The following is a 6,000-nucleotide window of genomic DNA, read 5'->3' as shown; positions in this document are numbered from 1 at the left end:
GGCTGTATGCTGTGAGTTACTGTGGACAATGTTACAAAATATGGAATGGGAGGCGTGGAATCCTGAGCCAGACTGTATATAGAGACATGGGAGACCAGAAGGGTAGGACAGAGGAAAGCTGGTTATCTATGATGATCGATGATCTACTGCACACAAGGCTATAAATGTCATTCTTTCCATTCCCTGTTAGATGGTCTTGTAACATCTCACTTCTTTACTCTCAGAGGAGAGCTCCGCGGATTTTCTCTGAACCTTCACAGGTATTCGGCCTGGATTTAGGGGAGAGAATTTCTGGACTTTGAACAGGAAACTTTGAGTCGTGAACTAAATCCATGTGCAAATGCTAAAATTTATATTCTGAGAGACCTAAATGGATTTCTGAGATCTGCCAACTTAGAAGACTGGAAAATTGCCAGAAACCTGGCAAGTTGATATCATCATCATTCTGCAATTACTGTGGTATAATATAACCTAAGTTTTCTTATGGGGAAAACAATCCATACTGATCTTGTACAACAAGCCTCTGTCAATTACTTCCATTTTTGGGGAAGCTATAGTGCAGACGGTGTTTTGAACTGGAGTAAGTCACAAGCTTAACAGAGGGCTCCATGGAACCTGAGACCATAGCTGAACAAATTCCGGTGGACCAAGAGCAACGTCTAGTTCAATACTTGAATACATAGGTTTCTTTTCCAGTAAGACTTCCAGTCCAGGTAGGACTTTAAAAATATATAATAATACCACACATGGTTACACCTATTCAGGCACAAATGTGAAGTCTGAAAGAAGGGAAATCTAGCAGACGGAACCTAAGTTTCTTTTCTTGGCAGATGTAAGCATTTTACTTTTCTTTTAAGATAACTGCAACATTCCTTAGTTACTGTGTGGGAGTGACTTTAAAAGTTGATGCCTTGAAGGCTTGATACTCTGACATTCAAAATTTGTTTTATACGGTGAAAAGGATGCTGTGCCAGGGGGTTGATTTTCTGCTTATTGTACTTATTATGACAATAAAAAGAGCATTTCTATTTAAAAAAAACTCCTTAATTTAACTTAGTGGGAAAAATGTATGAGAACTCTTCTACATTGTTGAGACTTGTTTATGATGGAAAATGTACTGGTGTCCTTGCTACATGCCATATAAAAGTTATTAAGATCAGGAAAATCCCTTGTATTTTCCACTGAATAAAAGAGGTTTTGGTTTTAGGTCACACACAGAGGCACTGCGTCCTCATAAATTCACTTTTTCTTTTTGCATAGGCTGTACAGGAAATCCTGGACTGGTAGCAATATAGGTAGGAATATTGATTATTTGACTGGTGATCAATTTTCATTCCAACAAAGGAAAATCTAAAAATATATCGAGAAAACTAACAAATTCTTAAAGAAGAGTAGTACTACATGACAAACATATTTCATAAAGTTCAGAAAAATCTCCTTTCAGTAGTTATCTAACTGCAGAAAGAACCCAAACTGAGGAATTCCGCCACTTGTCCCTGTTTCTCAAAAAATTTAAAAAAATCTTTGTAACTGATTAAAACATTGAAACTAACACGTTCCTTCGTGTGTCCTTCATAGAAATGGTTATAAAATATTCCCACAAATATTCTTGTTTAAAACTTGCTAACATGCAACATTTCATGTATCAGGAAAGTCAGAGTGACTTCCCTGGTGCATGGAAATATCTTAGTAGAAGATAGAGCCTTAGACCTCGTGGACTCCAGCCCTTTCTTCTGCTGCCAGGATTTTCTGCTTTTGGCATGCAGCACTATGGAATCACATTTGGCAGTTTCCCTTGAAATGCCAGTATTTGGAGTCAAGTGGTTATAAGAGAATCTCTTCCACATTTTAAACATGTATTATCCTATTTAAGCAGTGGCTGAGCTGAACCGTGAAGTTCAGAAAGCAGAACATACATCAAAATAAACCAATAAATAAACTTTTGGTTTAAACCATTGAAAATACTGACTTCTGAATGGCTGATAGTCAGAAAAGGAAGACAGGTTGAAACGGTCCTTGCTTAGGTGTGAGTGGGAACAGCTCCTCCTTAGTTGTTTCACATTGCTTATGCAGAGGAGCAATATGAATGGACTCTCTCACGCCCAATAAATAAAAAGAGAATGCTCAGACACTAGCCCTGGATTTGTCACAGGACTTATAGGAAAAACAGCAAACAGAAAATACATTCTAAGAAAACTGAATAAGGATTTTCAACACTGCTCCTTCCCCAAGCATTCCAGTATTAAAATAGGCTTGCATAAGGGGATTGGATATGGGAAGAAAAAGAATCTTGAGATTACTATGCAATAACTTTGAGTTTCATGTTATTGATTGATATAATGGATTTAAATTGAGAAGATATTCCTTTTATAGCATCACATATTCAAGAGAGAGCAGTGGGAATATTTACTAAAACAACACAAAAAGACAAGATGTCTTTCTTTTTCGGAAATGAAAAAAAGAAATTGAAAGTGAAAGTCGAGAAACATGAGAAAACTTAATGGAAACATTACTATGAGTTTGCCTAAACTGCAACTTTCATCAAATCCTGATGTATTTGTAAAAACTGTGAAATACATCGAGACACAGCAGAATTAATGACAGAAATTCATCATTCTGTGCTGTTCAAAGCACCGTGTTGCAAGGTATGTACACGATGACAGTACAAGCATAATAATTTTTGTAAATCAAATAGTTCTATTCAAGCAGATTTGAGTCAAACACGTTGCCTCACATCTTTAACACCCACTGAGTTGGCTTCAAGTTTTCCCATTAGAGGTAATTATTTACAAAACTTTTTTGTGTGTTGAGCATACAATGTGTAAAAATAGATACACTAACCAGAAAAAAATATCCTTTTCGTTCTGTTCAATTATTTTGGTTTACATTTGCTGTGTTCCAAATGGTCAACATATTTTTCTCATTAATTGATTAAATTAGTCTTGCTTTTGTTTTCTGTTCTAGTTAAACAAAGTCTAAAAAGTTTCCATTGTTTCTGTTGCTGTGTTTCCAAAACATCCTGTGGTATGTCCGATTCACTATATATTTGGCTATTTTTCATGTGCTTGCTTTGAATGCTCAGCCTAGATATCATGCAATGTTCTTTCTGGAATCAAATGTCTGAATTTCCTTCCTAGCCTCTCTGTTATTGGTTCAGGGCATTCTAATTTGATCATGATATGAATATAAATATTAAATGTGTATATTATGCATACCAAATTTATCTTGCAGAGAAGTCTGGGGCAAATATGTTTCAGAAATATTTACTTTAACTATCGATTTGGTTTTTAAAGCATATTTCTTTGGCTTTGTCTGTGCCTATTTTGTGTACATGTTCCATAAATACATTTGTAAATGATCCTCATTAAATGAGTAGTTACAACTGCTAATTTTGATCATATGCTGTAATAGCTGCCAGAAATATAGTTTATAATTCATAATCCATTATTAATCCCCTCCCTTCAATTTACCATTCTTGCTGTTCTAGCTCATGATCCTCTAAGATATTTCGCACTTATTTTTACTACAATGAAGCGCCTCATGACTTAAACAGGACTAGCCTAGTGAGGCAAAGCAGATGAGCTGCAGAAACAGATCTTGCTTTGCTGCAGAAATTATCCAGCCAGAAAACAAAGCAGTGGAAAATGTAAATAATAATTCCATACCATTTGTGAACCATCTGCAAGCCAGCAGTTATTCCCTGAAGAAATGAATACATATTTCAAGACAACAAATACGAGTGATAAATACGATCTGCTAGTCAGAATTCAGCAGCAAGCAGGGGGAATTCAGCAGCAAGCAATGAAACAGAATGATGCCCGCATCTTGAAGGCTGATTTTTAGCTCTTCAAATCAGATTTAAATTAGATCTAAGTTGTTCATGTATTTTACACAGAAGTGGAATTCATATAACCCAAATAAAAAGTTAAATTAACCGATCAATCTGTCACAACGTTTTTCTGTTCTTCTCTGTAGCACATACACACTCAATGTAAAATATTCCTTATATAAAGGAAGATGACATTCAGTCCAGAAAATGGGAACATTTTGTAGTACTCTTCTGATAGCGTTTACTGAAGCATGCTTGTTTTGTTATGGGAAGTAATTTAGTACCTGTGTGCATTTTAAGGCATCTTTGTAGCAACAATTTGCAGAGGTAGAAAGATCTGATATTTCAACAAGGCAGCTAAATACAGAATTTTTCGGGAACTAAATATAAACACTTCTAAGATCACTTTCAACACAAGATACCTTGATCAGATATAAAAAGAATGAGAAAGAACTTTAAAATTTTAATAGGACTGTAGCTAATTTTTATAACAAACATTAGGGATTTCAGGTTTTTGTTGATAAGTTGTGCCTTACATAAAGCTGCCTATGTAGAACAATTTGACTTGTTTTTTGGGAGAGCTGACCACCGCAATGCATGTTGCTCAGTACATCACTGTTTTGCTTTCAGAAGCCATACAGCTGAAGGAAGCTACTGTGTATATTGGCACTGGAACTTTCTAAGTCTAAATCTGTTTGTAATAGGCAGAGATGTTCTCAGCAAATTTCAGATTTCTTTTCTATATGAAAGCTTATTTGAAAATATATGTTACAAACTTTATTTCAGCTGGAAAAGGGTACTTCTCTCCAACAGTCCATTATAGCTGAAGAAAATAAATGAAGAAGAACGGTTGAAAAGTCCATGAAAGTTACATATAAAAGATAAAAATGACAAATCTAATACAAAAGTATAGTGTCCCTGAAGACATGTTTCAAGAGTGAAGGTCAGTGTTTGAAAAGCACTTTAAAGAACATTTTGTTTTGAAGACGACTGTCAGAATGCAAATGTAGTGATAATGCAGGCAGTGTACGTCCAAGGTCCTTTTCTGCCAACAAAAGAGGATGTTTATCATTTATCACACAGAATAACAGTCACCTGTCTGAACTGTCTAAAATTGGATTTTTTCTTTTTATTTTTTTTGTTTATTTTAAGTAGGCAACCTGGGAATGATAAGCAGTGGCAAGCCTGTGAATCTGCTGTTCAAGGGAAGCACTCTGGTTCAATAAAAAATTGCTAAGAACAACTGGAATAGTATGTCCTGCTGCATTGCAAGGCACAATGTCGCTTCTCCTAGAAGACAAAGTAAGTCCTGCAACAGTATGTTTGGGAAACAAAAAGACAAAAAATGAAAACTTATCTATTCTTTGCAGTGAAAACCTAGCGGATTTTAGACAGTATTTTAATTTATCTCCTAGATGAAGTCCATGCATACTCCTTAGTTTTAGTAATACACAATACATGTGCCTTTCCAGAAAATGTCATTGTATTTTGCACACTGAGGTCTGGCCATCACTGCTGATATACAGCACTGATCATATCCTTGAAAAAGAAAGTAAGAAGAAAAATCTCAAGGAAGCAAAATGAGAATTAATGAGAAACAATCTCCAAAATGAAAACTGGACTAAGGACTCTTAACGTATATTTTTTAATGGATACACCAAAGTGTGTGCATTCAGTCTGGACCCCTCCTACTTTTTCCAAGAACAGAATTGTTTTCTGTAAAGCACTTTCTTTAAGTTTTAGAGATCTGACACTCAGACCTGGAAAGTGTTCTTATTGAAGGTATTTGAGTAAGACAGGGAGTCTGTAGATCACCAGATTTTTTCTATTACTGTGTATTTATATTTCTGTCTACAGTGTTTAACTACTGTCTCATCAGCTGGATCCAATGACTTGCACACATAGAGTGAAAATATAGGAAAAAATACCTTAGCAGGTGAGTATTTGAGGTCCTTAATATTCAGGACCATAACAACTGCATGCTAGAACTTTTCTGGAGGTGAGAAACCAAACCATGCTTGACATTAGCTAGGACAAGCATTGCTTGGAGAAGATCATTGTAGAAGAGAACAGTTCCCTAAATTACTGACCACTCCACTGCATTATTAAGACTACTCGCTTCAGTGACTAAACACATCAGGTACAAATCACGGTGACTTCCACAACTGGAA

This window comes from Cuculus canorus, chromosome 1 (genome assembly GCF_017976375.1).
Source record: "Cuculus canorus isolate bCucCan1 chromosome 1, bCucCan1.pri, whole genome shotgun sequence".
Taxonomy (NCBI): Eukaryota; Metazoa; Chordata; class Aves; order Cuculiformes; family Cuculidae; genus Cuculus; species Cuculus canorus.
The sequence above is the reverse complement of the archived record's forward strand: the minus strand, read 5'-3'. Positions refer to the sequence as shown.